The 11,816-nt window shown below is 37.8% G+C and overlaps 1 long non-coding RNA gene across 1 annotated transcript; it reads left to right on the forward strand.

Annotated features, from left to right (window-relative positions):
* The first annotated feature begins 4,171 nt into the window (after window positions 1-4,171).
* LOC105749724 lies at window positions 4,172-8,492 on the forward strand. The gene is made up of 5 exons (XR_001120682.3): window positions 4,172-4,226; window positions 4,466-4,600; window positions 6,533-6,646; window positions 7,259-7,372; window positions 7,826-8,492. It is a non-coding gene; the product is annotated as an uncharacterized LOC105749724 (long non-coding RNA).
* Window positions 8,493-11,816: the final 3,324 nt, after the last annotated feature.

Here is an 11,816-nt window from a genome sequence, read left to right on the forward strand (position 1 = left end):
AACATCAGGATTCATGCTTCTATTTCTAATTTTTATTAATACAGCATAGGAGCAGCTATATCTTAGATTTGCCCACTAAGCAACACATACTTCATGTTCCTACCCTTTCCATATCCTCCCCCTCGCCCCGCGCCACCCTCCCCCCGCCCTGGGGAATTTGCCTCAGTACCTATGACTCCATGTTAAATCACTGTTTCCTTTGATCACTCTCTTGTCCTCTCTTTATCTTTCTCAGCAAAATGAACCAGGACTCTGAACAGGTCTTGGAATAGATCCTGAGGAATTGTAGGTCTCAGGTTTTCCTTAGGGACATAGATGATTGTTGACATGGGTCACCAAATGCAATCTGAAACCTGACCTGATTGATCCCTGCAGTCCGGTGGTCTTTGAAGATCTTCTGAGTTACTGACTTGATTCTTTATTACATTTACTCATTACCTGCAGTGAAGAGAGAGTGGGCCCAAGAGAGTCAAATATCTCATTTAACACCCTAGACTACAAGGGGAGCCAAATTTCTTTCAGTTATTACCCCAACAATTAATTAATATGACAGATTTTTGTAGTATAATAGAAATGTTAGCATGTAAACTATGTTTATGGTAGGCTAAGTGAAAATAATTTTAGGACACCTCTGATAGCAAAGAAGATGATGGGAATTATATATACTTTGTCTTGTTCCCACATAGTTCCAATGTCTTCCACTTGATAATTAACTTTTGAAAACTTTCATTCTATGTAGTTAGAATATTATGAGAATTCAAATAAGTAGCAATAAAAAATTTTAATGTATAGCTTTAAAAATTTTTAAATAATTGTTCCTAATCAGTTGTTATTATTACTGTTCTTGAATCCCAGAATTCCAGAGCTAGAAGAGACCTCAGTGAGATTAGGCTTATTCCATCTGATCCCATGATATAGTATTAGAGAAAAGGGAGTGAATGCTACAATGAGGCAAATTTCAGCTTGATGCCAGAGAAAACTTTCCAACAGTTCAAACTGCCCATCAGTGGAATGAACTGCCTTACAGAAGAGTGGAGTCACCATTGCAAGAGATCCCTAAACAAAAGCCTATTGTATATATACTAGTAAGAATGGTTTTCTATGCATAGGTCCACTAGGTGGTCTCTGAAAGTCCTGCTCATTCTAATACTGTGTAATTTTGCGATATGGTACAATCTGTCCTTGAAAAAGAAATACAAATTCTAGTGTGCCTGACAAACAGTCATCCAGCCTCTGCTTGATGGCTTCATTAATTTCAATCAGTCCTTGAGGCAGCTCATCCCGCTTCTGGGACACCTCTAATTGGTAAGGAGCTTTTCTTCACATCAGCCCTAAATACGATTCTAAATAATGTCCACTTTTTGAACCCACCTAGCAAAGAAATTAATCCATTTTTAATATGGCAGACCTTCAAGTACTTCGTTGAACACTGCTATCATATTCTGAAATCCAGGTCTACAACTTTATCCACTGTACCACCTAGTGGCCCTGATATGCAAAGTCAATTTAAGAATCATAATTCCCCCAAGAGATTGTAAAACAAATCAAAATCCTGAATTCCATAAAACAGAATATAATATTGCCTAGATTTTTTCAATAAATACAGCAATAAATGGTATTTGTGAACCACTTGAAAAAAGGGGAAATATATTTTAATGTCTAAGGCCTATAATTTTTATATTGTTTATTAATTTTTTAAATTGTTATCTTTTGATTTTACATCACCTTAATTTCCCACTTTATCTTTGTTCTGCCTAGTAAGACATCCTCTGCAACAAATAATAAGAGAAAGAAAGAAAACAACACAACAAAACTAACCAGCAAATTAGCCAGATTTTCTGATAGGTGCAGCACCTTGCATTTTGAGAAATAATTATCTATTCTTTTACACCAATTTACATTATGTGGAAAGGTGAAGAACTTACAGCTTAAGCACATATTGATCAGAGACGGTTAACTAAAGTAGATCAGGCCTATAGGCCCCAGTCACGTGATTTTTACATGAGACCTGGACTGCATTCCATTGTTCAAAGAAGGAATTAAGTGGCTGAAGCTGTATATCACCTTTTTCACTGCATTCCACTGACCAAATAGGGAGATAAAGGTTTATGTAACCAATCACAGCCTATAGAGGGTGAGATTTGGGGGGTTCTTTGTCTGAAATGTATAAAAGTTGTAAGCATCTTCAAGTGAATGACTCTCCTCCTGTGGGTATCCTTGCTGTCCTTTTGGGCCCACAGGCCAGGACGGTCCGCTTCTCGAGATTCTAATAAATTCTTTCTGTACATCATTTGGAGTGACTCCTGAGTAGTCAATTTGGGTAGGTGCAACTGCCCCAAACAACATCAATAAAATTAAACAAGGATTGTTTTTTGTTGTTGGTTTCCTTTTATATTACTGTATTCATTGTATGTATAGTTTTTTCAGTTCACCGTAATTCACTTTGCATCAATCTATGTCTTCTTATGCTTCTCTGTAAGCTTCCTACATATTATTTCTTAAAACATAGTAATATTCCATTATGTTCATGTGTAGCAATTTTTTTAGTCAGATCAATTGGCATCTGCTTTATTTTCAGTTCTCTTCTCCTACAGGATGATGCTATAAATATCTCAGAATATTACATTCCTGTCTTTGCCTTTATGATATTTTCCCTAGCACTGGAATCTCTGTTAAAGCTATAGACATTTTAGTCATTCTCTTAACATTATTTCAAGTTGTTTCCCAGAATACCTGGACCTATTTGCAGAACCACCAGCACTGCTTCAGTGTGACTATCTCTTCACAACTGCTGAAACACTGAACATTCCTAACTTTTGTCATCTTTGCCAATTTATTAGGGGAAATTTGATGTGGTGCAAATATTAGTGATGTTTAGTCATTTACCATTCTTTTGCTCATATTCACTGACCAATTATCCATTAGCGAATGGTTCTTAGTCTCTCCTACTTCTATTGGTTTCCTATCCATATTGACTATCATATCCTTAGAAAAGAGATAACATGATGCAAATTCTTCCCAGTTGACAGCTTCTTTTTGAATCATGGTGATTTTCATTTTATTCACACAACACGATTTCAATTACAAGTAACAAAGCTTTTCTTTGGTGATTAGCATAATCCTCTCTGACCAATTGACTTAGTCTCTCCCTCTCTCATTCCCACCTCTCTAACCTATTACTGGGAAGGATACCTGATAAATATTTTAATGTCATGCTTTTTAATATTTAAGTCATATATATCCATGTCAAGCTTATTAGGGTATATGATGTGATTTTCCTAAGCCAAATTTGTGTTCTCAAATTGCTTTCCAGGTCCAACATTATATCTATTTACTACAATATCTTGCCCCTTCTAATAGTTTAAATAGCACTTTAAGGTTTGTAAAGTCCTTGATTCCTGCATCATTTAATGAGACTGAGTAAAGTTTGCATTATTGTAGTCTGAGAATGATCATTTGTCATTGCTTATCTTCCTAATACCCAGCTCAGTCATTTCTGCTTCCAAGAAGCCTTTCCTGATTTCACAGATTAAGAGAGATTTCTCTCTCCATAGTGTCTCATCTCATTGCTTGACCTTCCCTATCCATTTATCATATTATAACCATAATTCTCTGTCTCTGTCTTTCTGTTTCTCTTTGTCTGTTTCTCCTTCTCTCTGTCTCTCTCTCTCTTTCTCTCTCTCTTTCTCTGTCTCTCTCTCTGTCTCTAAGTCTCTGTCTCTGTCTCTGTCTCTCTCATTCTCTCTCTCTCTCTCATTCTCTGAATCTATCTGTCTATTTCTCTCTATGTCTCTTCTCTTCCTCTGTCTAAGTATCTGTCTCTGTCTCTGCCTATCTGTCTGTCTGTCTCCCCTTCTCTGTCTGTCTGTCTGTCTGTCTGTCTCTCTCTCTCTCTCTGTCTCTCTGTATCTCTCTCTCTCTCTGTCTCTTGAGCCTCACTTTCCCCTTCCCAATAGCTTTTGACTCCATATCACCTTTTTTATAAGACTGCTTCCAGTCCATAGTCCATCTGCAGACATCTTTCACATGTTCTACTTCCAGATATTGCTCTCTAGCTCTACCTACTTGATAACAGCAACCAAGGCTTGTCGTCTGACCCACCCCTACCCAATGGGCTTCTGCCATTTCACAATCATTGACTTGATTTCCTGAATCTTATTTGAGCTTTCACTTTCAAACAGACCACAGAACATAGCCACACTAGGAAATCTCCCCTGGATGCCAAGGTAGGCAATGTCACAAATATCATGTGTGACCTTCCTTAAGTTTCCTCTGTCTTTTCGCTGTTTTTTCTATGATAAAATGGGTGGACTGGGTGAATGGGGAGTGGGATGGCATGCCAGGTGTGAGTGTTTAGGGAGGGGAGGGGGTGTTGGATTTGATAATCTCCAAGGTCCTATTCATCTTCGTGACTCTCAGTGCTATGATTTCTCACTCCCTCATTTATTCCCATTACTTTATTGAGGGAAATGGACCAGAAAGCCTGACGCCTTGAGACCCTGGGAGGTCCAGAGTGTGTGTGAGAATTTGGAGCAGAGGACAGATGAGGTGGTGGATAGAAAGTTGGAATCAGGTTCATATCCTGCTGGTGACTAACTCTGTGAGTATGGGGAAAAGCTCTTAACGTCTTTGTTGATCAGTTAACTCAATTTTAAAATGGAGATAATAAGATATCTGTGACTCAGAATTCTGTATGATTTAGTTGAGGGGAGCAGAGCCAGGATGGCGGAGAGAGTACAGGTCTTTGTTTGACCTCTTCCTGCTTTCCCTCAGATTAATACCATATCAAGCCTCTGAATGGGTTTTGAAGCAACAGAATCCACCAATATTTAGAGTGGAAAAAATTTCCAGCAGAAGATCTTTTGGAAGAACTTCATAAAATGTCTGTTTTAAAAAAGATTTACTTGAAATGGTGTCTATAAAATATTTTGCAATCTTCAAATTGTTGCACAAAAAGTTTATTACTATTACTGTTTGAGAAAGTATGACTATTAAATCCCTCTCTCTATGACACCCAAGGTCACATGCTATCAGATACCTCCAAATAGATTCAAAAGACAAACTCTGGCCATTTCTCTAATAGAACATGATATGCTTCAGGCTTTTGAATGGACACAAGGACTCTGGACCAAAACAGAGCTAAAGGAATTTGTAAATTGAAGGCACTTCAGAAATAGAGGACTAAGTGGGCTCAGGAGATAAGGCACTGAATTTTTAAAAATAATATCTTTTTATTTTCAAAATACATGTAAAGACAGTATAGAGTATAGCCTTGTTCAGAAGGAGCTGAGTGGCATAGTAGATGCTCAGAGTTGGAATAAGAAAGATCTGAGTTCACTTTCTCATTAATTTGCTAATTATGTGATCCTATGTCATTCCCTTACTCTCAGCCTCAGTTTGTTCATATGTAAAATGGAGTTTAATAGCACATACCATAGGGCATTATTGCTGAGGTGCTATTGAAAATAATTCAATTCAATCAATATTTATTAAGTCCCTCATATTTGCCAAGCACTGTGCTCAGTACCAGGAAATGAAAGAAAAAAGGAAGCAAAGCAGGAAGGAGAATGAAGGAAGGAAGGAATGGATATTAAATGAGCAAAGGAAGGAAAGGAGAGAGGGGAATGAATGAAAGGGAAGCAAGGAAGGAGAGGAAGGAAAACCAAAGGAATGAAGAAAAAAAGGAAGGAAGGAAGGAAAAAAAGACAAAAGAGAAGGAAGTAAAGGAGAGAGGAAGGAAATGATGGAAGGAAAAATGAAGTAAAGAAGGAATAAATGAACAGAGGACTTTCTTATTATCTTCAGTATAGCATATTTGTACATAGCTGTTTGTAAATTGTTACCCCTTTAGATTGTGAGGTCCTTCAGAGCAGAAATTGTCTTTTACTTTTTTTTTTTTTTATTCCCCACTCTTAGCACAATGTCTAGCACATAAAAGGTAATAAATGGTTATTAACTAAGTGCTTGGCTGACTCTGTAGAGTACAGAAAGAAGTACTTCATCATAACTAATACACTCCTTGTAGCCCCCTCTGAAGTCTAACTTTATTCTTAATACATATGCTCTGGAGGAGCTAGATGGCTCAGTGGATGGAGTACTACCCCTGAATTCAGGAGAACCTGAGTTCAAATCTGATCTCGGAGAACAAGTCACTTAACCCCAATTGCTTCAGCAAAAAATAATCAAATAAATAAATAAATGAAACAATGAATATATGAATGAATGAATGAATGTAGACAAGGAATGGATGCAAGGAATGGAAGAGGGAGCAGCAGAGTACTGAGAGACCTAGGGATGGAGCTAGTGATTGGGAAACCTGTAGTTATGACCATGGCCCCTGTTTTCTCTATGCTCAGTCAGATGTTCATCCTTCTCCCTAAGCAGGGCCATCAATTCCCCTCTCCTGGAGAAGGATGTCCCTATAATTGACCTGTTTGGGAAGGAGATTCCACAAACTAATATGTAATGCCTTTACCTGTGCTAGGACAGAGTATGTGAGGCAGATTCTCCTGACTTACATGATGTCTTTCAGGTGAGGAAGAGACAAAACCAATGGATCCTCAGGTGGCATATATGATACGGAATATCACTGGCTTTTGGATACTATTACATATGTATTGTTCATTCACGTTTTTCAAAATTAGAAGTAAGTATAATTTTCATTATTTCAATATTTTAGTATAAGGCAGAGAACTAAAGGTCAGTTTTGAGAGGGATATGAGCACTGGTTGCCTCCACCCTTCCCCTAACTAATTTAAGCCAATAATAGTACCAGTAATCCCTGTAATCAACACCTTTTGGGGTTTTCTGGGGTGTTTTGCCTATAAACTAATACACATAGAGAAGTTGTGGGACTATAAGACATATCAGAGACTGAAAAACCTTCTTTCCTCAGAGGTCTGAGACTGGAGCTAAGGAATTGTCTCTGGATCCCTAGAACTCCCAATAACACCTTCTATCCCTGAGGCTACTGGCCTCTTTTCTTACCTAGGATGTTTCCTGTATGAGAAGACATGGGTGCAGAAAAGTGGTGATGAGCTACCTTTTAAGGGTCCAAAGAATCTCAATTCATGTCTCTCCACTTCTGTGTCTTCAGTGGGAGAACTGGGCCAGCAGTCTTCTTCTGTGCGACAGATTTAGTTGGAAAAGGCTCCTACTCCCAGTTTTTGGGGAGCTCCTTTAGCCAAAGCTGACATTCCAGAGGGTAATTTTGAGCATTTGAGTGATTATGCCCTTGACTCTTGTTGTTCTCTTGCAGAAAGACTAAAGAAAAACGCTTTTATGTGGCACATGCATGGGATCCTGTCAGTGACTTATTCAATGGAAGTGGGTGCTTGTATTTGTTATTTGTGGACAAAGCACAGTTGTCCAGGTAATGGTGACCTGGGGGCAGGGATGGGTAAGGGGAGAGTAATTGGACAATATTAAAGTGCAGTCCTCATAAAAATCTCAGGGGGTGTCAACTCCCTGTGCTCATTCTGTTCTTACTCCAATCTTTGGATTGACTCCAGGTATCCATTTTTCCCTTTCAAAGACAGCTGTGAATGTGACTTTCTTCAGCTTTCCACAGAAACATGCTTTCCCAGAGAGCTCCTGAGGAATTTGGGGGTGGGCAGGGGAAAGGCTCCTGAGGATGGAATAGGTTGTGTATAATTCAGTGTGTCAGGTAATGTAGAGATGGTAGAGAGAGTGAGTTCAGGGTTATGACTGGGGGGTGGCAGAAGATACAAGTGTTTTCCCCTCCTTAGAGGAGCGATCTGGGAAGGGAAACTATATAATCTACCTTGGATCAATTTCTAAAAAGTGTCTATCCTTTGTTTGGCAGGATTTATTCTAAAGGAGGATTGGGTGAACTGGTGTTCTTGGAGTCTCATTTTGACCATATACATGCTCATAATAATAATTATTTTGAAATTTTTCGCTAAGTTTTTTTTCTTTTTTATGATAATGCTCTTTTCAATGAATTTTGCCAATATTGAGGGCATTATCTTTTCAATGCCTATATTAAGGTTACTTTTTGTAAGGTTTCTTCCCCTTATTCTTTCAAAAATGCACTCTGCTACTGGGAGATAGGAGGCCCTGTCCCAGGCTTTCTGTGCAGCTCTGAGCCTTGGCTTTGAGCACAAAGGCCCCTCGTGTTTGCAGGGGGAAGCTTTGACTGCTCTGTTTAGGAAATAGCCTGTTTCCCAGAGTTTGCTATCTGAACTGGGACTGGAAGCTGACCTACTGATTTGTTCTTAGACTGAGCCAGGGCTGAGCATTTTCAGTGTGATTTGCTTTCATTAAGACCCTCTCACCAAATTTTCCCACAGTCTATCTGAGCTGGCCTGAACACACTTTTCATCCCAATCAGACTGACTTTTCTTGAACTTTTTTCCAGTCTATGTTGAGCTGGAAATTAGATTCATTCCATTAGATTCTATTCAGAGGCTTGGTTTCATGTGATTTTCCAGGGAAACTGGGAGAACTGGAGCAGCTCCCTGATTTTATTCCACCATCTTGCCCCACCTCAGAAGTCTTTTTTCCCTATTCTTATTTAAAGGTTTGAGTTCCAAATTCTGTCCCTCTCTTCCTTCTCTCCCCTCCCCAAGATTGTAAGCAGTCAGATATAGTTTATACATGTGCAACTATGTAAAACACTTCCCTAGTAGTCATTTTGTACAAGAAGACTCAAATGAAAGAAAAAAAGCAATAAAGAGATAAATACCATATTTCACCCTGAATTCAGCCAGTATGAGCTTTTCTATGAAGGTGGATGGTGTGTTTTATTATTATTCTTTTGGGATTGTCTTCCATTGTTGTCAAGATGAAAATAACTAAGTCATTCAAACTAAATATACTTTTAACTTGTATTCGGCTTATCTTCACAAAACAGTAGTTCAAGTAACTGGAACTTATCCTTTAGACTTGCTGACACACAGAAAATGGCTAAACTGCCCTGGCGATCATCCAAGGCTTATCCCCCAGAACCATTGATGCTCAGTTTGCTAGGAAATGGGGGAGTCCCAAGGGAAAGGCTAACAAAGATAAAGCCAGGGGAAAGGGAGGGCCCAAGGAAGAAGGTAGACCAGGAGTCTTAGAACCTGATCTGAAAGCATCTAAGGAACAAAGTTGGGCTATTTTGAAGAACCAAGATATTTTTCTCCATCTCTACTCTCTCCCTCCATCTTTTTTCTTTCTCTTCTTCTCTCCTTGCTTATCTTCTTCCTGCTCACTCTCTGGTTCCTTCTTCCATTTAAAGCTAGAACTAGCATCCAAACTACATAGGATTCTGCCCCTCATTCCTATATTCTCCCCTGGAAAGGGAAGGGGATTGCTTCCTACCTTCTCTCCTTTCTTCCTTCTAATGCCAGCTGGTCCACACTTGCACCATCTTTCTGTATGGTCGGCAAATCCTAACTCAAAATGACTTCTCAGAGGTCTCTCAAAGTGAAGAATAGAAGCTTTATTCAGGAATCTCATGAAAACTGGACATCCAATAAACTGGGGTTCCCCAGGAAAAAGGAGGTCACCCCTTCAGAAGTCAGAGGAAATTATATAATCACAAGCCTTAAGAAATCATGACAACAAACCCTCCCCTCCCCGCTTCCCTCCCACCCCCCCAGGCAAATCTCGTTGATTCTCATTATCTCACTTAATGCCTGGAAGTAACATGGACTTGTTAAATTTTGACCTGAATTTTATGATTCTCAGTTTGACAAGTTTTACAACTGTTTTACTTTATCCAATATGAGCACTCTATTTCCCAAATTCCCCAGGTAGACTGAATCTAAGCTATAAATTCAATCTACCTTAGTTAATGATTTAATAAGAAATCATATAATTCCCTCACAAAGAGGAGATTTGTTTAGAGATAAGTAATCCATTAAACTAGAATAACCAAGGAGACTTGGTTTACCTCAGACTTCCTCAACAAATACAGATTACCCAGTTTATAGACCTCTTAGAATATCTCCAGTTCATTAATTAGTTAGCTTCTTCTAAGAAGTTAAGTAGAGGTTCAGGAGGTCAAATATTTCTACTAGAAGAGTAAACCTTTTGTTCTCCTTCCCAGAGTCCTAATGATTAACAGATCTTTGAAATTGGGTCTGGAATTATCTGAGATATCCTCAGTTTCCTATTACACTCACCTCCAACTCCCAAAACTTCAAGATAGTCATGTTCCTTCCCTGAGGAAGAATGCACTTTGGTCATAAATTCATCCCTTCTCCAAAGATCTGATAGGTAAATTATCCCTTGTTCTCCTAATTTGTTTATGGTATCATCCTTTATGCCCAAATCATGTATCCATTTTGACTATATTTTGGCATGGGATATGAAGTGTATGTTTATGCCTAAACTTAGACATATTATTTTCTGACATATTTCTTACATATTATTGAAGAGCAGGTGTTTCCCAGGGCAGCACTTAACCCAGATAATTATATAATAATTATATGATAATATATATAATAATTATATAATATTAAATAAAGTTCAGGTCCAGCTGTGAACAGCTGGACCTGAACTTTATTTATATCTTATTCTTCGAAATCCCTGCCAATCTAGGGCAATTTTTCAAAGAATTTATGCTTCACCCCACCCTGAACAGAATACAATGGCTGCCCTAGCTAGGTGGAAACTAGATAGAAGAGAAAATTAACTCAAACTTCAGAAAATAATTTTTAAAATCTTTACAAAAAGAAGTTAACTCAGACTCTCTGAGTCATTGGTTATTAAGTTATTTCTCTTAGATACTGGAATGAGTTGCCATTTCTTTCTCCAGTGGATTCCTTATCTATATAAAATTAACATTAAGTGATTTGCTCATAGACTCACAACTAGCAATTTTCTGAGATTGGATTTTAATTCAGATCTTCTTGATGCTGAGCTTAGTGCTCTATTCACTGCACCACCTAATTTCCTTTAATTAGAGATGTTTAATCAAAGACTTAGTTGTCATGCTGCTATGCAGATTCTTTTTCAGGTATGGGTTGAACTAAATGGTTTCTGAAATATTGTCTAACTCTGAAATTCTGTAATTATGTTATATGATTCAATCTATACCTGAAAAGTAAAATCTGAGAAAAATATCTAATAAATAGTCATTTATCCTTTGCTGGGAACCTCTAATGGATATGTTCCAAAGTTAGGCTGATTCAGACTATTTTTTAACATTGAAACAAAATGAAATACTTGTAAACTTTTCAACAGTTAATCAAAAGATTGATTTAGCCATAGCAGGAAAAGAATATTCAACAAGAATACATATTAAGAAAATGTCAAATTGATTAATTTGAGGAAATCTCAGAAGAAGATCCCAAACTTATTGCAAGACAGCAATCTTCAAAACTACATAATACTAAGAGACAGAGGGATGAATCAATGGAAAAGAGTAAGTACACAAGACATGCTAATAAGTGATCATAATAACAGAGTTTGATAAATCTGAAGCCCCCAGCTTCTTGGATAAGAACTCATTATTTGACCAACTACTGGAAAAACTGGAAAACAATATGGCAGAAATGAGGTATAGCTCAAAATCTTACTCTTTATACCAATGTAAGTTTAAAACTGGGTATATGATTTAGACATAAAGAGTGATACCATGAGCAACTCAAGGGAGTATGGAATAGTTTACCCATTACATCTATGAAGAAGGGAAGAATTCATGATCAAACAAGTGACAGAGACCACTGCAAAATAGCAGATATATAATTTTGATTATATCAAACTAAAAAGATTTTGCACAAATGAAGCCAATGTATCTTAGAAGGAAAGCAGTAACCTGGAAAATAGTCTTTGCAGCAAGTAAAGGCCTTTCATAAAGTCTTCAT

This window comes from Sarcophilus harrisii, chromosome 1 (genome assembly GCF_902635505.1).
Source record: "Sarcophilus harrisii chromosome 1, mSarHar1.11, whole genome shotgun sequence".
Classification (NCBI taxonomy): domain Eukaryota; kingdom Metazoa; phylum Chordata; class Mammalia; order Dasyuromorphia; family Dasyuridae; genus Sarcophilus; species Sarcophilus harrisii.